This window comes from Lontra canadensis, unplaced genomic scaffold (assembly GCF_010015895.1).
Source record: "Lontra canadensis isolate GAN:19392208 unplaced genomic scaffold, GSC_riverotter_1.0 scaffold71, whole genome shotgun sequence".
In the NCBI taxonomy this organism is placed as follows: domain Eukaryota; kingdom Metazoa; phylum Chordata; class Mammalia; order Carnivora; family Mustelidae; genus Lontra; species Lontra canadensis.
This window is the reverse complement of record NW_022631065.1, coordinates 8,455,293-8,481,424: the sequence shown is the minus strand read 5'-3', so window position 1 is coordinate 8,481,424 and position 26,132 is coordinate 8,455,293. Positions and strand designations below refer to the sequence as shown.

General features: G+C 34.2%; 1 protein-coding gene across 2 annotated transcripts in view; it reads right to left on the bottom strand.

The window, feature by feature from the left end:
* LRRTM4 (leucine rich repeat transmembrane neuronal 4) overlaps positions 1 to 26,132 on the bottom strand; it is a 696,009-nt gene that overhangs the window by 515,393 nt on the left and 154,484 nt on the right. The window lies entirely within an intron of this gene.

Below are 26,132 nucleotides of genomic sequence, written 5' to 3'. Positions count from 1 at the left end.
AATATTGTGAAAATGTCTATGCTACCTAAAGCAATCTACACATTTAATGCAATTCCTATCAAAGTACCATCCATTTTTTTCAAAGAAATGGAACAAATAATCCTAAAATTTATATGGAACCAGAAAAGACCACGAATAGCCAAAGGAATATTGAAAAAGAAAGCCAAAGTTGGTGGCATCACAATTCCGGACTTCAAGCTCTATTACAAAGCTGTCATCATCAAGACAGCATGGTACTGGCACAAAAACAGACACATAGATCAATGGAACAGAATAGAGAGCCCAGAAATAGACCCTCAACTCTATGGTCAACAAATCTTCGACAAAGCAGGAAAGAATGTCCAATAGAAAAAAGACAGCCTCTTCAATAAATGGTGTTGGGAAAATTGGACAGCCACATGCAGAAAAATGAAATTGGATCATTTCCTTACACCACACACGAAAATAGACTCAAAATGGATGAAGGACCTCAATGTGAGAAAGGAATCCATCAACATCCTTGAGGAGAACACAGGCAGCAACCTCTTTGACCTCAGCCGCAGCAACATCTTCCTAGGAACATCGCCAAAGGCAAGGGAAGCAAGGGCAAAAATTAACTATTGGGATTTTATCAAGATCAAAAGCTTTTGCACAGCAAAGGAAACAGTTCACAAAACCAAAAGACAACTGACAGAATGGGAGAAGATATTTGCAAACGACATATCAGATAAAGGGCTAGTGTCCAGAATCTATAAAGAACTTAGCAAACTCAACACCCAAAGAACAAATAATCCAATCAAGAAATGGGCAGAAGACATGAACAGACATTTCTGCAAAGAAGACATCCAGATGGTCAACAGACACATGAAAAAGTGCTCCATATCACTCGGCATCAGGGAAATACAAATCAAAACCACAATGAGATACCACCTCACACCAGTCAGAATGGCTAAAATTAACAAGTCCGGAAATGACAGATGCTGGCGAGGATGCGGAGAAAGGGGAACCCTCCTACACTGTTGGTGGGAATGCAAGCTGGTGCAACCACTCTGGGAAACAGCATGGAGATTCCTCAAAATGTTGAAAATAGAACTACCCTATGACCCAGCAATTGCACTGCTGGCTATTTACCCTAAAGATACAAATGTAGTGATCCGAAGGGGCACGTGCACCTGAATGTTTATAGCAGCAATGTCTACAATAGCCAAACTATGGAAAGAACCTAGATGTCCATCAACAGACGAATGGATAAAGAAGATGTGGTATATATATACAATGGAATACTATGCAGCCATCAAAAGAAATGAAATCTTGCCATTCGCGACAACGTGGATGGAACTAGAGGGTATCATGCTTAGCGAAATAAGTCAATCAGAGAAAGACAACTATCATATGATCTCCCTGATATGAGGGAGAGGAGATGCAACATGGGGGGTTAACGTGGTAGGAGAAGAGTAAATGAAACAAGTTGGGATTGGGAGGGAGACAAACCATAAGTGACTCTTAATCTCACAAAACAAACTGAGGGTTGCTGGGCAGAGGGGGGTTGGGAGTGGGGGGTTATGGACACTGGGTAGGGTATGTGCTATCGTGAGTGCTGTGAAGTGTGTAAACGTGGAGATTCACAGACCTGTACCCCTGGGGGAAAAAAAAAATATATATATATATGTTTATAAAAAATAAAATTATAAAAACAAAAAAAAACAAAAAAAACACTAGGCTTCCCAAGCCCCAATTTAGTTGTTGAATTGCATCCATTATATATTAATTTTTGAAGACTAGTTGATCTCAAATTTGTAGTAATAAAATATTTTATTCTGCATCTTATTTAAAAAATTTTATTTTCTAATATTTGTTATTTATGGTCACTAGAACTTGGGTAACTTATACTGACTTTCCCCTAAAAAATCTTGAAAAGCAAAAAAAAAAAGAATATCATATAAATAATTGAAAACATCATGACTTTGATGAATCATGAAATTGAAATATATCCTGAAGATTGAGTAATGAAATCATTTTAAGTTACATTTAGCAAATTTTGTTTATTAGGTACATGCCCACTATATGCCAGTTACTATAGTAAAAGCCTAGTTATATTTATATTAATGGTGAAAACAAATACTAAGTAAACAGAATCTTTGTATTTTGTGCAATGAGGTGATAAGAAATTGTGACACAAATTAAGTGTGGAAGAGATCAGGGAATTCTTCTCTGAAGAAGGAATATTTAAATTAATATCTGAAACTAGGAAAGAAGTTAGGCAGGTAGGATTGCTTGAAGAGCATTCCAAGAAGTTTGAATTTTTGGTATAAAGGTCTTTAAGAAATTATTTTGTTGCAGTGAAGAAATAAAAAAAAAGGATGAGATAGATAGAAAATGTATGTAAGATCTGGATTAAAAAAATAGATAAATTAAAAAATTTGTGCCAGTCTCATCATTGAGTGGTATTCACAGAAGTCAGCTAAAAGAAGAAAAATAAATAATCAAGCAAAAAAAATCAGCATTCTCAAAATGACGTAAGTAGGACCCAGAACATGGTATTCAAAATATCCAGAATACAAATCAAAATTATTCTATACACAAAAGATATATAACAAAATATATATTAAATATGTTCATATTACATTGATTTATCATAATAAAAAGACAACAGATACCAATTAATTTTGAGATATTCAGGTATTGGTATTAGGTGACACAGACTGTAAATAGCCATAATAATGAAGCCCCAGGAAGTAAGATAAATACTTTTCAAATGAATTGAACAATACTAAATCTTGGCACAGAAACAGAAATAAAGAAGTAAATGGTAGTTTTTGAACTAAAAATAATGGATTGGACTTCATAGAAGTATGGGAATTACACAGGAAAATGTGAGTGAACTTGAAGATTAAGCAAATAGAAATTATGCAGTCTGAAAAACAGGGAGAAAAAAGATTGAGGGAAAAAAATGAACATAGAGATATATGGGGCAAAACCAAAAGTTTAATATTTGTGTTATTGTAGCATCAGAAGAAAAGAAGCGTGTGGTACAGAACAAAAATATTTAAACATACTGGCTGAATACTTTCAAGTGAGAGTGATGAATTTACAAATTCCAAAGCTCAGAGAATTTCAAATAGGGTTAAATAAAAGAAATCCATGCCAGGATATATTTCAATCAAAACACTGAGAAATAAAAACAGAACACTCTTAGAGCAACTACTAAAAAAACACACCAATAGTAAAAACCTCAATAAAAACATAGATCATACAAATAATGAAGATCATACAAATAATGAAACCAGATAATTCAAAGAAGGAAAGAAATAAAAGAATTGCAGTTAAAAAAAAAAAAGTAAACTTCCAACATATCAATAACCATATCAAATGTATATTATGTAATCATACCAATTAAAAAAAAAAAAACTGCTGGGGTGCCTGAGGGGCTCACTCAGTTAAAAGTCTGACTTTTGGTTTCAGCTCAGGTCATGATCTCATGCGTCATGAGACTGAGCCCCATGTTGGGCTCCACACTTAGGGTGTGGATTCTCTGCCTCTCTCTCACCCTCTGCCCCTCCGCCCCACTTGTGCATATGTACTTTCTCTCTCCTTATCCCTCTCAAATAAGAAAATCTTGATAAAAAACCCACCACACTGCCAAAATACATTTTTAAGATGGTAAACTGACTGACCATTATTAAAGTTATTACTTTTTTCTCTAAGACATACAGTGGTGAGAGAAGGAAAATGTGAGCCATCGGTTTGGGAATTTATTTCCAAATCATAGATTTGTATCTGAAATCTACAAAAAGGAATTGTATCTAAAATATACTAAAAACTCTAAAAGCTCAACAATAAGAGACAACCCAACAGAAAAAAATATGGGCAAAACATTTGAACAATATATCAGTGAAGATATACAGATGGCTAATAGGCATGTTAGAAAATGTTCTACTTCCTAGGGGAATGCAAATTAAAATATCCGGAGATATTACTATACACTTTCTAGAAAGAAACAACTACAACACCAAAGCTTTGACATTACAATTTATTGGTGAGGATGTGCAGCAGTTAGAAAGCTCAAACATTGCTTGTGAGAATGCCAAATGATAGCATCACTCTGGAAAACAGGTTGGCAGATACATATTTGCCATATGAATTTGTGATGTCATTCCTGGATTTTCACCCTAGAGAAATGAAAGCCTACATTCACACAAAACTTGAACTTATGTGTAGAGCAGATATATTTATAATCAAGCATAAATAAATAATAAATAATTAATTATAATCATAATAAAATCCCCAAACTGAATTCAAATGTCTACCAAATGAAGGGATAAACAAACTGTGGTACTTTTACATATGAATGAAATACTACCCACCAACAAAAAGGGATGAACTATAGTCAAACATATCAACTTGTCTGACTCTCAAGGGTATTACACTGAGTAAAAGAAGCCATTCTCAAAAATTGTGTAATATGCGATTCCTTTATACCACGTTCTGAAAATGCCAGACTGTAGGGTCAGAGAACAGATCAGTAGTTGCTTGTGGTTTGGCATAGGGGAGAACACTACTACAAAGTAGTACCAGGTGAGGTGATAGAATAGTGCTATATCCCAGCCATGCTGGTAATTACATGGATCTAACCATATGTTTGAATAGAGTTGGTAAACAAACAAAAAATGAGTTTTACTGGAAACAAAAGAAAAAAAAATGAAAGAATATAAAAAAAATTGTACAGTTATGTTTGTTGGAAGATCATACAAAGGCAGAAATTGTGATAGAAAATATTAATTTAAAAGAAAATTGAAGTATTTTGTGATAAATGCAAAAAAGTGAAAGTGGATTACATACTTCAGGGGTAATTTTACAATGAACATGACTATAAAGGTTTTAATTAACCTGACTTTATGAAGAGCTCTTGCTGATTTTTTTTTAAATTGATACCCATAAAAAGATGTGTAAAGCCATTTAAAGCAGTTCTCAGGCAAATGAAATACAAATGACTAATATAATATGAAAATATTATTTTGCTTAGCAAATACAAACTTAAGAAGCATAAGAAAATACATATGTCTAACAAAATGAGAGAGAGGCAGATGTGTGCAAGTGCACATATTGTGTGTGTGTGTGGTATGTGTGTTTGTGTGTGTAGGAAACTGCACTCGCATGTGGACATGGGCAACTTGGCTACCGAAAAAGAGACATTCAACTATGCTGTCAGTGAACATATTAAATTGCTACAATATTTCTTGGAGTAATTATGATTAGACTTTAAATTTTTCCAAAAAGTAGAATTCTACTTATATATAATCCTTATAATTATACTTACTTACATGTACATCTGTCTATATCTATGTATAATTATCGATGCCTGAACAGTGCCTTACCACCTATCGGATACTCAGTAAATATTTGTTAAAAATATAAATGAACAAATTGTAAACAAACAAAAAACCTCCCCAAAAAACAGTTAACAAAATGCAGAATACACACAAACATACATGCAATTTTTATGACTACTAGAGTTTCAGAGACTAGAACTCCTATACTATTTGTGGGCTGAAAATAGGCAAAACCTATCTAAATATATAAATAAGCGTATTTTTAGTCTGATTATTAAATTCTACAGTACTATTCACAAGTCAAGAAAAATTGGAAAAACTACCAACATAATTTTACATTCACAAATTAATGAGAAAATTAAATGAAAAGGCATTTGATAAAGTACAGCAGCCACTTAAAATAAATACCCCAAAGAAAGCAAAAATAGACAACCATTAAAACTGACAGCAAATATAATTATAAATGTCAAACCACTAAAAACATTTCCAGTAATATGTGGAGGTGGACAGGGATACTGGCTAGCTCCTCTTTTTTTAAAATCAGTGATGTTTTGGAGGATCTCATGAATTTAACAAGAAAATGAAATAACATCAGAAAAGGAGAGATAATACCCTATTTATGTTAGTGATAGTAGAAACTACTGAAAAGCAATTAACTGATTCACTTTCTACCTTGGCTGCACACAAGTTAAATACATTAAAAAATAAAAGCCTACCTCTTTTATAGCCTAGCAATAGTTACTTGGAAAAGCATATAGAAATTTAAAAAAAAGAAATCTATCTACAACTGTAAAGAAACTAGATATTTCTTATGGATGAATTTTATAAGAATGGTCCAGCAGAAACTGTAAAGAAAATTCTACTCATAGTTTTGAAGAACATAAATAAGATTTAAACAGATAGAAAGTGATGCTATACACTTAATCGGAGGTTTATTTCCCCACAATTTTCTATACATTTAAAATAATTATGAATGCAACCACTGGTAACATATTTGTTGTTGATGCCATTGGTTTTTGTTGTTATGGTGAGAGGATGGAGATTAAGATAACTTTTAAGTTTATAAAAAAGAATAAGTTCATTAAAAAAAAAAAAAACAAGAACAAAAAGAAAGAAGAGATGAATTTCACCAGGTATTAGAAAGCTTACACATTTACTACAATAACATATATATGGAAATTTTAAAAAATGCTCAATGGAACAGCATAGGAAATTCATAAAAATAAAATTTCAATGCATATGAGGGTGTAAGTTAAGAAAGTTGTGTTATCCCACCTCAACAGATAATTAATGGCTTTTAAACTAATTACTGTCATTGAGAAATTTAGGTAGCTATCTCAGAAAATTTAGATCTAGCCTATATCCCATGTAACAACAAATTCCAATTATCCCTCTAGTACTAGGTTTAGACTCTTCAGTGATAGAGACCTTAACCCCAGGAACTTGAACTCTTGCCTTCATAAATATTCCTACAGAGAGCTTAATAACACTGAAGTGTCAGAGAATGCATTAATTTTAGAAATGGTAATAAATATTTACATGTTTCTTTTTAAAATTTTAACTTACCTGAAAGCATATATATATAATCTATCATTAAGGGATAATCAAGACTTGAAACGCAAAACTATGGGGAAAAAATGGAGATATATCTGCATATAGAAATAATATAAAACAGTTTGTAGAAATACCATAAACAAGTTAAAGGTATAAATAAGAGATGTGGAAAAACTTATTTCCACCAGCAAGCAAAGAATTAGTAACTGCAAAATATTCAAAAATACATAAAAAATTATTTAGACTCACAAGCACCCAGGAATATGCTATGTGAATTAAAATTATTTCACTATAGTGATACATCATTTTAAGTTTATCACTGAAAAAAAAATTTCAAAGGCTAACAACAAAACATTTACTGGTGAAAAGATAAGTTGGTATAGTGCAAGTAAAATCAAGTGGTAAAAACCCATAAAATTTAGAAATATATATCTTTTTTGACAAGATAGTTCTAATCTAAGTATTCTATTTGTTAGAAATAACAACTATATTTAATGATGTAAGTGGAATGATGTTCGTTGCAGTATTTATTACAGTGTAATGGTAAGAGGTTTGAAACAAACTGAATTCCCATCAGTAATAGGATGGCTAATGACCTTGTATCATGGAATATTAAAAGACAAATAGAAGTAAATCAAATGATTTAGACACATTTCCATGAGATCTATTTGAATAATAAAAGCAAGGTGCAAAAATAATATGCTTTTGTGAAAGAAAGACAAACCTTTATTCATTTATTTATGTGTATGAATGTATACACACACACACAAACACACACGCCCACAGAAAAGTATAGTTACTCATATTCAGTCATAGACTCAGCCTATTTGGTGGTTACCGTATGCAATGAGGAAGGCAGGAACCAAGAAAATTAGAAACAAAAAGAAGATCACAGTAACAAAAAACAGTAAGAGGAAGGAAAATAATATGAAGAATGTGTATATAGGACAATAGAATTCCTTCATGAATGTGTATTTTGTAAAAATGCATTTAAAATGAAATAATGATTACTATGAAATATACTAGGAACAGTGGATATTTTTCTCTATATTTCCTGAATATCCGCCTTGCTTCATTTTGTGCAGTTTTATTGATGGGCTCATCCTTATTACATGTGTGAAATATGTGACCGTGTAAATTAAAATGAGAATTGAAGGATCAAGGTACATAAGCATGTCCTAATTCCTAGTCAATCACATGAACATCAATCGGTAATGAGGGAGGAGTCTATTATTACAGAACAACTTTCCTTTCCTCTGTTCAGCATTCATGAGAAGCTGTTCACTCTCCTCTTGATGCTGAGCCTGACCTTCCATTTTATGGAATAACAGTTTAAAGTTATTTGTTTAGTTCCCCTTACCAATGTTTGAATAACAATTAAATTTTAGGAGTGAAGTCATATTACTGATTTGATGTACAACTCACCAGATGGCCAGAGGAAAATGTGTTAGTTTCCTGCATTTGATTGCAATGAAGAATAAATTCTAGTCTCCCTCAGTGACCTAACACACTAAAGACAGATTACTCTGGCAATTATTAAGTGATCTGCAGTAGCCATGATCATTTTATGAACACCAGGAATTGCAATTAATTTTATGCATGGCCCACCTTAGTTAAAATACTCGCTATCCCAGGAAATTGCTTGGAACAGAGTTGTGATCAGAAGGTATCATTGTAAGTACACAAATGAATAAATGAATGAATGAATGAAGAGAAGTTCTCATTGTTCCAGGTGTGTACACTGGAAGAGAAACCAGGTTTGTCCTTGCCTCATAGAGCTTAGTTTAATGTGAATTATTGGTCTAAATAGAACAATTTAAGGATCCCTTAAGCCTCACAGTTCCATCCTCCAAACCAAGATTTTATAGCAACCGAGAATGGAAACTCCAAGGAATTAAGGAGAATAAGAAAGAAGAGTGACTTTTGTTGCACCCTAGTGCACACCATTACAAGTGTCTTTTCAGAGTAAGTTGATTGATAGAGAAACAAAGACATAAATACTAGGAGCCTAATTGCAAGAACTTCAGCAAGGAAACTAATTGGTAATATTAAACAAATCAAAACAAGTAGACACAGTTAATTTTACACATATTTCCTTATTAATGCTAATCCCTCCTAATTTGGGTATCCTTTCTTGTAAATGAGTATGATAATAATCCACATGTCAAGGTTGCTGCAAGGATTGAGATAATTTCTGTGATAAAATATAGCTCCCAGTACATAGTAAATTCCCAAGATATTGTACCTATGTACATAAATGCCAAATAACTAAATAAGATCAATCTAAAACTGAGACAGCTGGGTGGTTCAGTCAGTTTAGTATCAGCTCAGGTCATGATCCCAGGTCTTGGAATCCAGCCCTGCGTTGGGTGCCATGCTCAGCAGGGAGTCTACTTGTCCCTTTCCCTCTGCCTCGCCCCTCTGCTTATGCTCTCCCTCTCTCAAATAAATAAATAAAATTAAAAATAAAGTAAAAAAAAAAAAAAGACCAATCTAAAACTAATTACCATTCAGTTAAATCATTCAGTTGGTGAAATAATATTTTTGGTAAAATTGTTACAACAAAATAAGTTTAGGAAATAACTTCATTTCTTAATATATCTCATTTGAATTGTTTTGAGTCTTCTTCTTCTTTTTTTTTTTTTTTAATTGTTCTGATTCTCGGGGCATCTGGATGGCTCAGTCCTTAAGCATCTGCCTTCAACTCATGGGATCCAGCCCCACATTGGGCTCCCTGCTCAGCAGGAAGCCTGCTTCTCCCTCTCCCACTCCCCCTGCTTCTGTTCTCTCTCTCGCTGTGTGTATGTCTCTCTCTGTCAAATTAATAAATAAAGTCTTTAAAAACCAGTTGTTCTGATTCTTAAAAGAAAAAAAGAGAGAGAGAAGGAGAATAACTAGTAAGCAAAAGCCACTTATGATCTAAATTGCTCATCATTTGTTTAGGAGTACGAGGCTTAGAAATCTGATCATTTTTCCTTCCCTGCATAAGGGCAAGAAAATTCCTTGAGGTTTATAGGCAAGCCTGTAACACAAGTAGAGAAAAAGGCAAATAAATATAGTTTTATTTATATGTCTTGCTAGCTAGATGATGGTAAATGATAGATAATTGAAAACCATTTAAAGGGCAAAAAGAATCTTTAGCTTAGTTGGTTAGAAATAAGAACAAGGGTCAATTTTGTTTTGAGGAATCTATTACAATCAATCAGTAGCACAAGATATCCACTGGTTTGCAGTGTCTTAGCATTCTGTTATCACTTCAGCACACACAGTCACATAAACATGTACAGTGACCGCAGGGCTAACAGACCAGCCTAGGTGCAAATTTCCACTTGAAATCATGATAAAACCAAAACTTGAAAACCAATCTTAACATTAGGACTGATTGTGGAGTTTTACACTTATCATTCAAACTTTTCATGTGTCATCTTCTCTACCTGCAAAATGTGTCACCTTCTCTACCTGTATATGCTATAGTTTAGGTAATATTATTTCCATGAAGGTCAAATTAATTAACAAATTTGAGAGTTTTTTTTTTGAAAGAGTATAATATGCCATTAAATTTTCATAATTATGAAACACTGATCCTTCATAATTTACCATGTTTCCTCCTCTCAGTCTGTACAGGTTAAGCATCCTTTGTTGTCAGTGACTTAAAATAATAATTAGATGTTGTGCTTTATGATGTGTGTTACATGGTTATGAACTAGAATTCGATTTTGTTTTGCCTGAGATAGTATATGTAGGCATTGCATTTGTATTCTTTTTTCCAACTTCAAGATGTTTAGGTTGAATTTACTTTTGTTTAGATAGTGGAAGCGAAGGTTAATTTCAAGTTTTTAAAGAAGAAAAACAAAATGAAAACTAGGAGCATCCTTTTACAAAAAAGTTGTCATTGTAGTGCAGCAAAATGAGCAAAGATGATACTGACCTTTTCCTATTTCCCACAACACATTATAAATTAGCACAGCTGGAATATTCTATAGAAAATCAAGAATCATGGCATATTCAATTCCACATTGGTATTTTAATCATTGCTTAGGAAAATCCTGCCACAATATTCCTGATCCTCCTGAATACTAATTAAATGGAAAGTATCTAGTTAGGCTAAATGTCTGATTCAAATCTTCCTCAGAGTTATGCATATGAATATGAACTTCATTCATTTGCCAAACCAAATTTGATTGTTTGCTCTATTCCTGGAGATTTGTTAGGTATTAAGAAGACAAAAGACAATTAAAAGATAGCATGCCGCCCCAGCAAACTTAGAAACTTGAGTAAAATTTATATAAATTTAAAATAAAGAAGACGACATGTGATTTATTGCATTCGACAATATTATCTTTAAAAAATCTTATTTTTAATGAGTTTAACACAGATATATACTTCATTTTAAAAGTAATGTTTATTATGAGGACTTAAGAAAAACAGGTAGGGGTGAAAAATGGATGAAAATAACTCATCACTCAGACTTTTAATGTACCTCCTTCCTATATTTTTCTATATTTATGAGTAGTATGTTGAAATAGATAATATTTTAGGCAAAAACAGTCATACTTTATATACTGCTCTAGAATCAGATTTTTCCCCCATTTAATATAAACTGAAATCATTTCCTTAACCTTTCCCCTAAAAGATGATCTTTCATGTCAGGAAAAAAAATCTACTCTGTGGTTATTTTCAGTTTTTAAAAGTATTCATTTCCATACACAATTGTTCCACATCTCTGAAAATTTTTCAATGAGATAATTACTAGATGTTGAATTACTGTGTTAAAAAATATGAAGTTTTAGTGTACATTGACAACTTTCCTTCCTGAGATTTTTCTAATATCTCTATTTAATGGCGATACATGACATGTGTGTCCATTGCCTCACGGCTTTGTTAACATTTATTATCAAATTTCTAATTTTGTCAATTTAATTTAAAAATGTCTTTCATTACTAACATGGTACAAATATTTAATATATAATTGGCCCTTAAACACTGCAAGGGTTAGGGGTGTAGACCCCTACACAGTTGAATCTGTATGTAACTTTTGACTCCCCCCAAACTTACTTCTAATAGCTATTGTTGAATGGAAGCCTTATCAATAAATAATCTACTAACATATTTTTAATGAGAACAGGGAATATTATTAAGAAAATATCATAAGGAGAGGCACCTGGGTGGCTCAGTGGGTTGGGTCTCTGCCTTCGACTCAGGTCATGGTCTCCGTGTCCTGGAACGAGCTCTGCATGGGGCTCTCTGCTCAGCAGGGAGCCTGCTTCCCCCTCTCTGCCTGCCTCTCTGCCTACTTGTGATTTCCCTCTCTGTCAAATAAATAAATAAATAAATATCTTTAAAAAATCATAAGGAAGAGAAAATACGTTTATAGTATTGAACTGTATTTATTGAAAAAAATCTGTATATAAGTGGACCTATGAAGTTCAAAACCATGTTGTTCAAGGGTCAATCATATACTGTGGTTAATAAATATCTTTTTTAGTATGTGTGAATTACCACCCCAAATACTTTACCTCTTTCCCTACTAGGTTGTTCAAATTTTTATTTTGTTTATTTTTTTTTCAAATTTTTATTATTGATTAATGAGAACACTTCATATTTTAATTATACTAGTCCTTAATTTTAATTCCAATATTATAGTAGTTTATTACCTTAAGTTTTTGATGCTTTTGTTAAATCTTATGTAATAAATGTATCAAATTTTTCTTTATATTTGGATTTAATCATAAAACTTTTGTAGTCTAAAATCAAGTAACCATCACCCTGGTTTGTAATTATATTATATTCTTGTTTTTTCAACTTTAACCTTTTAATCTAAATAAAATTCGTTTTTGTTGTCTAAGTCTGGGGACTTGTAGTTCCTCCCGCCCACTCTAATTGACTTATTTAAATGAGATTTTTAATAAAATCAATCATCTATTTTCTCACATAAAATGGCATATATAAAAATTCTTGTACATTTTGGGGCCTCTTTTTGAGTTTTTCATTCTATTTTAATCAGTGCTACATTAGGTTAACTACTATAGTTAACCTAAAAACCTCATATTCCCCCAGCCCCCCTCTTTCATTGTCTCATTGTTCTGACTGAGCATTTTTCTAATAAGAGAAAAATGTGAAGGTTTTTACAACATAGTATGCATAGGTCTTATAAAACATACTGCTATAAATGGTATTATCATTAGGAAAAGTGTTATATCTCTTTGCAAACCAAGAGCAATGTAGCAGTGGGGATGGCTGAGATTTTGAGTCACACATCTTTCATAGACTGACGTTTGAGTCCTGTGTCTGCCACTATACACAATTGTATTATTTTTCATTTTTTCAGCTATAAAATAGGAGAGTCATAATGCCCTCAACCTATGGTTGTGCAAAGTATGGGAGAAAGTTAAGATATGTAAAGGATCTGGCACATAATGTTTACTTTATACATTCCTTTGTACTTCTATTCAACAAAGTACATTAACTTGAAATATATTGTGTTCAATTTAAGTTAGTTAAAGAAGTTACTGATGTGAAATTTTGTATAAGTTCCAACCTAGTTACTGTAATAGAATATGAATTCTTCTGCTCTGTATTCTTTAAAAAACCCAGGATATATATTTACATATCAAGGAAATGGAAATGCAGTGTTTTATAAATGTGTTATAATAACTCATATCCATTTTATCCTTAAACTCCAATGATTCTATTTACTACTTTATCCACTTGATATGAACTGAATGCCTACCAAAACATAAATTGTGCTATAATTTGCAGATATATTAGCCCAGCAAAGTCAAATTCTTCCATAACATCCCCTTGTTAGACAACAGCAGATCAGAACTGGGACTTTGAGTTCTAGACTCTCCAATAGTCCAAGGCATTGTGATGTAACTGAATAGATTGAATGAAATTCAATAAATAAATTGGGCATGTTAACATTTAATAGTACACACTGATACCTTCAGCAGCATCTCATTCTATTATCTATTTTTTAAAAGTTTATATTGTACTTCCTACACTAATTTTCTCAATCCATTAATTATTTTCCCTCAATATTTCACTCAGAATCCAACCCATGTGCCACCATTTTCATCACTGTCTCATCCATGGACTTAACTTTCTTGTTCAGTTACCCACCTTTTGTCCCAGGCTGGGATGAATCCAGCCATTTAGCTTCTCTGTTTCTGGTCTTGAAGAGTTAACAATATGTAAGAAAAATCTCTCAGTCTTGTTGTAGCCTCAAGAAATATCCAAATTCGCCCAGATCTTAAACTCTGCCAGATCCTCCTCAATATGTTCCTCGTAAGCTCTCTATGAATTCGCTCAGGAATTTTTTCTAAATATTGACTTCCTTCCTCTACTGCCATATGCCTCATCCCCCCCTGCCCCTCTCAGCAAATCATCTTTCCTCCTTCATTGGAGAAAAAGGGGTGGGGGACAATCAGGAAAGAACTTTTTAAACTTCCTCTTTTTGCCACTGTCAGATGAATCAAACTGCTTTCCTCCATTCTTCCCTCTCATTTTAGTGGAAGAAGTTTCCTGTCTAAACTAATATTTATCCCTTTATCCTGCTTTCTGTTTCTGTTACTTTTTGAGACATTGTGCTATTTCAATCATCTTCATTCTTTCTACCCTCATTTTTTTTTGGCTTATTATCTAAATAAATGATAATCTTTGATTTATTTCATCTTAAAAGAAAATGTTTCCTCAAATCCACATCTTCTGCTAACTATGGTTCTATATATTCCCTTCACAGCTAAAGTATTTGAAAGAATAATCTAGAAGACATACCATTTACCTTTTCAGTGGACTGATTATGGTTGATAAGCCTTTAAACTCTCCATTAAACTAACTATAAAAGATAAACACAAGCACACAAAAAAACTGGCAACAACTTGTAAACTTAAGATTGGAGACTAAGTCTAAGTCTGGGTGTCAACTAGGACCATTTCATCCCAATATCACATATTTTACCTTTTTATTTCTTGAACCCATCCTTCTTTCTCCCATTTCTATCACTACAGCCACTGATATTTCACAGATAAGAAAACTGAGGCCCAGAAGTTTAGTTAATTTGCCAAAAGTAGCATTTCCTGGATTTCATTACAGGCAGGCTATCTTCAGAGTTCTTAGTCTTAACCATCAAAACCCTCCTTCCCCATGAACAGTAAAATGGGGACTGATGAAATTTAGCTGTTATCCCAGAGAGTCCAATTTATGAAAAGTTAAATCTTACCAGTTGTGAGAAGGATAATATGATGGGTTCTGTCTTGGTATCAGGATCCTAAGATAGAAGATTATGACTACTTTTTTTTTTTTTTTCCCCTTGTCTATAACAACCAAATAACTGAACCTTTTAGGTGCCTGATTTAGAGATTTCTTGAGACAAACCAGATCAGTAGGATTAAAACTCTGTAAATAAAAGCTGGTCCAGAGTCAATATTAGCATATTTCTCAATTTAAAAGGTGTGAAAATTTTAATGACTTTTTAATGTATTTAACAAAGGATCTTCATAAGAATCCATATGGGCACTACTACTGCCTATCATTTTACAAATGAGAATATTGACACAATAAGAAGTTAAGTAACTTGTCCAAAGTCAATAAGTAGGAAGAGGCAAAGAGAGGATTTGAAGCCACATAGTTTGTTCCCAGAATCCATCTTCTTAACCACAATGCTATTTTGTCCCTTTAGAATTTATACTACGTCCATAGTTAAAATCTACAGTAAACTTTACCTTGGTTCATAATAAAAAAATTTTACTATGCCTCCAAATTTCCTCTTATGTAGTTGTCACAGGCTATCCACATACTTTTAGTCCTTGAAACTGAATATCGAAAAGAAAAAAAAGTGGGGGAAAAGGAAAAAAAAATGAAACTGAGAAGTAAAGGGAAGCAAAAGCAAAATGTACTCCTAAGACTATACTGTATCATTCTGAACTGACAGACTCCAGCACTGTTCTTAATGACAGCAGTGAGATGGAATCTAACAAAGCCAGGTATTATTACTGTCATCTCACTGAATAGGAGTAGTGGTGGTAATTTCCCTTATGTCCTTTAAGGAATCAGGGCCATGCACAATTTCATGAATTCTATGTCTTCTCATACTGATATGGTTTACTGAGCTTTGCATCCAACTCAAAATTCCACTCTGACTAAAAACTTTGATATAAATAATAAATGACTAATGAATGTACTCTTCAAAATGCTGTCTCATTAACATCAGGTCCTCAATAAAAAGGGGAGAATGTACCATAAAGAATTACATCCCTTATGTGTAGATCACAGCTCTAACTGAACATAAAGTGCATATATGAGATTCATTTCTTCCTTGTCAAAAAGGTATTAGGAGGAATGTTTTGGAATTTTAACTAAACATGTTACATAACTCTCCTGAATTCTCAAATGAAAAGAAACTCTTTAAAATCATTGAACTAGAGTACTTCTTGTATAATGGAAAGCTTCAATTACAAGTGATATATAATTCCACATATGATTGACACATTTATCACAGTTACAAAATCACTAAAGATAAACAAGCTTATACGTGTTCCCTCTAAACACCTAAATTCAAATCTCAAAAGGAAACTTTTATCGGTAAAGGCTCTCTCATAAACCAAATACTTAGAAGGAGAGAAAGCCATGGACGGCTAGGGGAAGAGAAGTTTTTGTTTACCTTTCTATGTTTGCATGAACATTTATTTGCACCTAACATCGGCACACCTGCCACATTGTAGCAGGATGAGTGGCTTCTGAGCACAAGAATGTTTACCTTCTGCTCTTCAGCACACATTTGTTTAAAATTCATCTAAAAATTGAGTCTTCAGACTAACTCCTATATATAGGGGCTGTATTTAGAGAAAGCTATAAAACTGACTCCTTTTTAAAGGACCAAAAGAATTACAGGAAATTGTGGATTCAAGTTCAAACAAGAAAGGAGGAATTGCCAGCAGAGGACTAAATGTTAACTCAGACAAAATCTTCATCTGGATATATTTTTAAAGGGACAACTCTCTAACAGCTTAGCAGCCACAATAAAATTAGAGATACTGTGTTCTGAATGTATAGAGCCATCTGAATTCGTATGGTTCCTTCTGTAATTCCCATCATGCCCTTGCACCACCTCCTTTTGCTACACCCCCATGTCCTGGCAGCTGGCCACCCTCAATGAGTCAATAACCTTAGTGCAGCCTCTATCTCCAGATGGAAGAAAGCAGAATAACTAAATCCATCCCAGTAAATAACTGCCTTTACAGTAAGGGAGGCATACGAAATGAGCCTCAAAATCACAGAATCACCATGATAACCAGAACCACCTCCATTATTTTTGTTATTATCATTGTTGTAGTCATTTCTGTGTGGGAAAATCACTGCTTTTAGATTCACCAGAGTAGAACAAATCCCCAATAATCACATAATCCTACCTCTTAGCAGATAAACAAACAACATTTATTTAAATCAGACATTTAAACCGACATTGATCCTTCCGGTGAGAAGGACTTCACTTTAATGGATTCTGTCAATTCTTTCAGGTTCCAAACCTCTGCCTCTATGTTCAGGGGGGAAGTTGAACACTGAGGAGATGTTCAACTTTATAATAATCTTTAAAATAAAAAAGAAAGAGTAACATACGCTCTCTCCACCAGTAGGTCAAATCTGTATTTTGACTCATATTAAAAAAATAGCCTTAAGTGGGATGAAATTTACCAAGAACAGGTTTATGGAATATTGATGGTCTCAGAGAAGTGATACATAGTCTATGAAAACAGTCTTGTTATCACTTGCTTTCCAAATATCACAAAATTCAGGTGTATTTCCAGAATATAATTCTTAATTACCTCCTGTAAGTCTGTGTTCTGTTCTGTGAAAGACTTAGTATTTTTTTTAACTACATGAGAAAATTATAAATAAACTGAGTCATTTAGTAATCAAGCAATCAAAAAAGCCGTCCTGGTTTTTCTCTTGACAGAGATTTTTTCATAAAGGTAAATAATTTAAATTTTGGCATGTCTCTAAAGTAAGTTATTAGACCTCCACCTAAATAGATGGAAGGTAAATGATGAGCATTTGCTTGAGTTGCTTTTATTAATATAGCTGACCCTTGAACAACATTGGTTTGAAATTTGTGGTCCACTTATGGATGAAATTTTTTCCTTAAATATAGTATAGTAATTTTAAATATATTTTCTCTTCCTTATGTTTTCTTAATAACATTTTCTTTTCTCTAGCCTACTTTTTAAAGAATATAGTATATAATCCTTATAACATACAAACCATGTGTTACTTGACTGTTTATGTTATCAGTCAACAGTACTGGGTTATGAGTCGTTAAGTTTTGGGGGAGTTAAAACTTATATGCAGATTTTCAACTGTGCAGAAGTTAGCACTCCTAACCCCTATACTGTTCAATGGTCAATTGTGCTATAAATATCACCTTTTAATACATGCAAATAAAATGTGTTAAGAGTGGTGGGACTGAGGACATTTTTATTTGCATTTTCATTTTCTCCATGTATTTTTTTAATGTAAACAATACATCCCTACTTGATGGAACAATATGACCACACACACACACACACACACACATATACACACAGAAATAACAAGTTCATATATATACATGTACATATATATATGAAATAAAATGTGCCAGATTGATTGATATATCTTTTTTGAAAGTTAAGTAAAAAATATAGTGAATTTCCTCTTCATGCCCAACTTTTGTTAAAACATCATTCATAATTTCTACCTGTATTGTTTTACCTCCCCCCAAACATTCACTCAGACCAGTCTTGCTTCTTATACTGTCTCCTTCACAATAGCTCTCACCAAGGTCCCTAGATCATTCCACAGTACTGAACTTACTTAAATTCCTGCTTGGATTCACCTCAACTGATCATTCCCTCTTCTTGGAAACATGCTTTACCCTGGCTTCCAAGACATATCTTCTCCCTTCGATTCCTCTAGTTACTTCTTATCTGCCTTTGCAGCTGTATTACCTGTATCACCTACTACCCCTACATTAACTCTTCATATCTTTCAAGACTTATCCCTAAGTGGCTTCCTGTACTTCCTTTATATTCTCCCCCTGGAAATTCTCATATCTACCCCAAGCTTTTTTTGCCCCTAAATAAGCAGATGACTAGGAAATTTATATCTTTACCCCTGAACACTCCTAAAACTCCAAGCAATTATACCAACTTTTTATCTGGCATCTCTACTTGGGTGTCTCAAAGGCCAATCTCATAAAAAAATTCATCACTGATCCCTCTTACTTCTCTCAAACTTTGTCCATTTCCAGTGTCCCTTATCTTAATGAAAAGTACCACCATCCATGCACAGAAGAGTCATTGATGCTGTTTAGTTCATAGTTATCTACAATATCCGATACCCTGTCCACTCTCAAGAATTGTACTTAGTATTATCATTCTTCTACGCATCAATGTCTATCTCCATTAACATCCTAGGTCAAGTTACCATCTCTGCCCCAGATACTCCATTTTCCACTTAACTTCTTCCCCTCCTATCTGTCTAGCCAAATTACAATCAAAGTGACGTTTTAAAAATCCAAATCTAATCACATGTCTATTTCTTGGTCTTCTTCCTCCTCATTATTAATGAATACTAATCTTCCTCATTATTAATGAATACTAATCTTACACAGAGATAAACTCCTTTGCTGCTCTCAGCTAAAAAGGTACTTCCACAGAGAAGCCTTCCAGTCCTTCCAAAATAGGTCAGTGTCCCTCCCCATTCACACATAGGTTTCCATGGCACTCACACTTGTTGGTATCATTCTTTGATTATTTTGTGTGTGTCACTTACTAAACAACAAGCCACGTGAAATCAGAAGCTGTCTATTTTTGTTCATGATCACAACTCTAGCTACTACCATGAGAATGGGTACATGAGACAAGGATACATTTTGAGTAGCTTATTTTCTACTTGAGGTTGTAACTTGTTTGGAATTGAATAACTTGTTTAAAGGACTTCTGAACAGGATACACCTTATGTGAAATTGTGCAGCAGAGGAAGATCATCAATTCGTCTCCTTTTTTCCTCCTTTCCTACTCCCCCATTAAACCACTAGCAATTCCCTCACTTGTAGAAACTCAGTGACTTCCAGGGCACACTTCAGCTTCGTCTCTCTTTCAGAACAATGCTAACATGTCTTTCCCAGGATACTCCTCCTTAGATGTATTTCGAGAATAAGAAGAAGTATAGAAAATATAAAAACTGCGGAATTGAATAGTAAGAGATGACGGATAAGTGTGCCTTCCAGGTCTAGACTGGTCTAGATTGGAAGGCACTCACTTATACATCCATAAAATAATTATAGAATACCTCATACTAACAGCTTCTAGTTGTTGATTACAAGATTCTGTAGCTGCACTGTCCAGTAGTCACCAGCCTTTTAGAGCTATGCAAATTTAAATTAATTAAAATCAAATATTAGCTCTTTGTTTGCAATAGCTATACTTTAGGTGATCTTTTCCATTATCATACAAAGCTTCATTAGACAATATTGTTCTATAATCTGTGTTTTTAATTCATAAACTCTGCTTCCTCTGTCTTAATTTAGACTGTCCCCTGATTCATATGCTCCCAATGATAGTTTTAAAAAAAACAGCTTTCTATTACATGACTCTGCCAATATTCACTACCCCCATCTCACCCTGGAACAAGTGTGGGCAGATGCCCCAGCTAGAGCAACATGTCTTTTCTCAAATTATTTGAAACTGAAAGAGGGAAAGATTCTTTTTTCTCCAGGTAATTCCCTATTTCTATTATGTGTTTTAAAGAGAAAAAAGAAGTAGATTCAAGAAATAAAAAGATAACAGATGTGCCATCAACCGCTTATGGGAGGGAAAATGAAATTCATGGTAGTATTCACATATACTCTTATTCAAAGTCCTTTCTTTATCCCCACCATTGGGGTTTTATGAACTACCCTTGAATACTTAAACATAGGCTACCTTTTAAAAAATATAAGCTAGCTTAAATAGGTTTTATTTAATCCTCATAAGCCATAAGGTATATTTTAATATTTCTATTTATAGATGAGTAGACATTGATTCAATTTCAATGAAAGTAATAGAGCCAAACTAAAATCTATATGGTTTATGTGAATTGAAAACATGTCATATTTCTATTATGTTATAATATTTGCAAGGTGAAAGCCTCTGTATTAAAAGCTGAAGATAAAGGAATAAATAAGATACTGCCCTTGGTTAATTTTATTTTATTTTATTTTATTAAAGATTTTATTTATTTATTTGACAGACAGAGATCACAAATAGGCAGAGAGAGAGGAAGGAAAGCAGGCTCCCTGCTTCACAGAGAGCCCGACGTGGGGCTCAATCCCAAGACCCTGGGATCATGACTCGAGCCAAAGGCAGAGGCCCCAACCCACAGAGCCACCCAGGCGCCCCTGGTTAATTTTATTTTTCATCTCTTATGGGTCAAGCTCCAGGAAAGGAACAGAGATTAAGGCTGTTGAGGCAGGGCTGTGTGCACAATATAGAAAAATTCCAGAAAAAGACTAAAACTGAGGTTATCTCCAAACTTTTCTGATTAATGCAAGCAAGTTACCAGGAACAGTTGAGCAGACTAGAGTTAAGGACTGAAGCAAGTTGCCAGAAACAGTTGACAGAAACTGTGGGCCAGATATTAGGTCCAACAGTTATTTATAAATAGGCAATGTACATGGCATTTCAGGACTGATCTGCTCCCCACTAAGGCTAATCTAAATTCAGGCCTGGAAATAAGCAAGGAAAGATGCTGGGTTTGCCCTGAGAAAGCAAAGGAGAGGGATCAGAAAATGGAAAAAAAAAAATCCTGATATAAGACTGTAGATACATAGACCATCAAGTTTCCAAGTCAAAGTATAATGTCTGCCCCTAGTAACACTACTTCCTGAGGCCTCAATCTTAGTCCAAGATTGATTTGAGAGTAATTTTTAGGTTTTTAATTTGGGGGACATAGAAAACATTGTTTCATTGCTTAGGGGCTCCATTCATATTCAAACTGTAAATGAGAGAATTTTTCCATGGTTCTGAACAAAAATGAAAAATAAAAAGAGGTTTGATTTGTTTTTGAATTTTAGAAATATGTCTATGAATGACTAGTCGAAGACAGCAGAATTTAGATATGATGAGATGGACTGATGCAGCTATCTGCCAAACAGCATGATTAAAACCATTCAGACCCTGAAAATGGAGCAGAGAACATTGGCTTTATTTCTGTAAACTAAAATGTCACCATTAGACTTAAGTGCTCTTGTCAGTGGATTTATTATTATTAAGAATTTCTCTGACATGCATTTGCCAAATGCTTCATTGAAGTTCTCCATCACTCACTGTTCTTTGGTGACATGGTATGACTAGATCTCAACAGTAAAAACAACTAAGGCATCCATGTAAATTACCTCTAGTTTCATGCACAGGGCCCCTCATTAATACATGACTTCATGACAAGGTGGATTTTATCTGTAATATGATTAGTTGGATGGGGAGAACTGTATCATGTAGTAAAAAAGTATTAGAACATATATGTTAGTTTCAACTTTTACTGGAGAATCAAAATGTGGTCCTCTGTTGAAGGGACGTTGCTCATCCATCATCCCAATGGTCAGCTATATCTGTGGATGTAAAATTAGCTAAGACGTGGGATAGGCATGTAAATTTAAGGTTCATCCCAAGATAATTGTGGGTTCATAATAATTATGGATAATAATTATGGATAATTATCCATCCCAAGATGGATACTATTCTGTGTCTCATCTTGCCAGAGTCTATTATGTCACAGTATATATTAAAAACTGTATAGATTTGTATTTTCTGAGCTCAGATGGGCCCTCATAATACCTATTGATCCCAGTACCAGAACCAGGTACTTTTTCCATTTTCTTACTGACAATTTCAAAACTATCCCTTTTTTCTCACACTTTATGTATAATTACCACTCCACTCCTCAGCAGATAGTCTGACTACTTAGAAAATTGTGGCCACCAGGCTTAATTTCCCTCAACTTTCTACCTCTTTATTAAACTTTATACTGCTATCCCTTCTTCCTTTTTTCCAATCGCATGGGATGAACTGGCCTTCCAGTTGCTATAAATCACACTTTTGTGCCTTTGAGAGTCTCCTGTTAATTCTGCTCTAAGACCTAACTACATCAGTCATGTTTCCTTTACATACCATGAACCACTCTTTTCCACTGGTTCCTTACTCTGAAGTTAATCCTCCAAATTCTATAGACCTTCTTTTGCTTCATGGTCTCCCTCGCTAATCACAAGGTCATATACTGTGCTCCTTACTAAATGGTTATGTCAACAACCTTGAAGGGAAGGGGATTTTACTCCACTTTAAGGCTAGCAAGTTAGTCTGCCACAATTCTATATACTGGTAGGAGACAAAACTCATGGGTGAGAGACATAGGACGTTATTATTCATGGTACAGCAAGAAGTGTGGGCTTTACATTTGTTTTGACCCCTCTGTCCCCAGGTGCTATAGAAGTGATGCATATGGCCAAGAGGATATTGTGCTCACAGTGGGCTTATGTTATAGCTAAGGAAACAATCATGTTTAGAAAAACCCCAATGTTGTATTAGGCTGCCAGTAGATTTGTTCAAATTTGTGCAGGGAGAAGACATGATCTTTGTTATTCTGGTCAGGAACAAATATGCCCTCCGACTAGAAGGAAAATCTATCTCTATTTTCCAAGGCATTCTATTATACAGACATCCTTGAAAATATAATCTGGGACAAAAGTTGTCCCAATACATGTAGAAATGCCACAGAGAATTGGTCCTTAACAGGTTGCCTTTTATTTATTTATATTCTTATTAATAAAAAAAAAAAGTCTCCTGAATGTTCTCTACACTGTAGCCATTTTACTCAGTGAGGAGTTACAGAGATGCAGTGCACAGTACCAGATTTGAGGAATCCTACTGTATTCTTATTAGACACAATAAACCTCACTGCACATTTTAGGAATGATGGTAATTTTTGAAGGCCCTTAATTATAAATCATAAATCATAAATCACACATAGTCATTTCATTATAAACTACTGAAAGGTTACAAGGCATTGAGGTCTGGTTAAAAAAAAAATCTCCACATACATCTGTATTGATCCAATAAAGAAGAATAAATTGCAAATAATATTTCAGCATTAACAGTGCTCTCTTCACTCCATAAGACACAAAAATGGTGCCTCTTGGAAAATACACTATTACAGTTGCTGTAATCCTCCATTTTGTTTTAAACCAACAGTTGAAATCACATTATATTAAATAACCGTGTGCTTGGTCTTTTGCATTAGAGATGAAGAAACATTATTTTGCCATGTTTAGCCATTGTGAGTTCAGAGTTCAGAAGCAAATCTAATTCTTTCTGGAAATGAGTGCAATAGAACAGCTGGTCAAACACAATTTACTTGCTGACAGAAATAAACTTAATGACTTCTGGGAGAAAAAAAAAAAGACTTACTAAAAAGGTTCATAAGGAATATCAACCAGATTTGGGATACTTTTTGCTTAAAATGGTATCTTCTCATAGACCGTTATGCAACTTTCCCTAGTCCTCAAACACAAATAAGTAAATAAAATAAAATGAAATTAAATTAAAAAATTAAAAACCAAACTATGCAAAGAATAAAAAATAAAGAGTCATTTAAAATGGCTGAATCTTATGCTGATAGACAACTTATAATGAGAATCTTTGGAGATATTTCATTAACTTTAAGAGTAATAGAGATTGTAGAAGAAGAAAACAAATAATGTTGGAATATTTGCATTAGACAACCAGGATTTGCTTTCTGAAATAAAACTCACCTGGGGCGGGGGGGGTGGAACAAAACTGTCAGAAAAGGATTTGTCTTCAATTACTGTCTGTCTCCAGACTCAGAAATCTGGAATATAAACTGGAACCACTGTCTTTCTACAACATTGGTACTGCATTTTGAGGTCTATGGGATACTCACAGCTTCACATTTCCTCCTCCCATCTTCTTTTTTTTAGATTTTATTTTGAGGGGCACCTGGGTGGCTCAGTGGGTTAAAGCCTCTGCCTTCGGCTCAGGTCATGATCCCAGGGTCCTGGGATCGAGCCCCACATCGGGCTGTCTGCTCCTCAGGGAGCCTGTTTCCTCTTCTCTCTCTGCCTGCCTCTCTGCCTACTTGTGATCTCTGTTTGTCAAATAAATAAATAAAATCTTAAAAAAAAAAAAAGATTTTATTTTGAAAAATATCAGATTCATAGGAGGTTGTACAAGTAGTATGGAGAGTTCCCAGGCACCTTCAGGGAGCCTCCTTCAATTCAAGCCCATAGCATCAAAATCAGGAATTCAACTTGGTACCATACTATTAACTCAACTATAGACTTTATTTGGATTTCATTACTTTTATTGCCCTCCCCTTCATTTTTAAAGCTACATTCAGATATACAGCTCACAGAAAACAACTGTTCAGAGATCATAGTGGGAATGCAGTGGGAATGGAGGCAGGGGACACTGCTCTTTACATAGCTCCAAAGAAGTGCAGGCAGGAAGGGAAACAGCCTGAGTCACTGGACAATGTAAAATCTGGTTAGTTAGTTTGATACGCCCACTAGTTGACAGGAACACAGAGCTGTCTAGTGGAAAATGGAGGTGAACCTGGTCAGTGACAGGGTCAAAGAAGGCAAAGACCTGCGAGAACTGAGAGACCAGACCCAAAGTTCTCAGCACTCACTCTTCCACGTGCTGAGACCTGAAGCTAGCAGACAAGCCCACGTCCACATGTCTACCCACAGTTTCTACAGCTGAATAAAATATAAAATGTTAGGAAGGTTGGCATACCCAGAAGATTACATGAAGATGTGACGCTGGAGGAAATTGCCACAGGAAAGAAAAGACTGAGGAGCTATGGTGAAATGTGAGATCAAGGGGCTGAGAAAGAATTTCAAAGCAAATGGAAGTAAATACATTGTGCACAGAAGAGGGCACTGACTTGCAGGAAATCAGTTAGGAACTTCCTCTTTGCATAATTTACAAAGATGTTAAACAAGAAAAATCCAGGCACTAAAACCTACTAGCCATTTCCCTATATTTTCCATATTAGACAGACATGGTTTCTTCAAACAATTAAACAAACTAACAAAAAATCCCCACTATTTCTTTACTCAAAAGTATTTGTTTAAATGTGAGTGAAACCGAGATCTTTGCACAGATTTTATCATCTTTTTTAATATGGAAGAGAAGTAACCTGATGATAATTGTAGAGTTATAGTGGGACTTTTCTTTA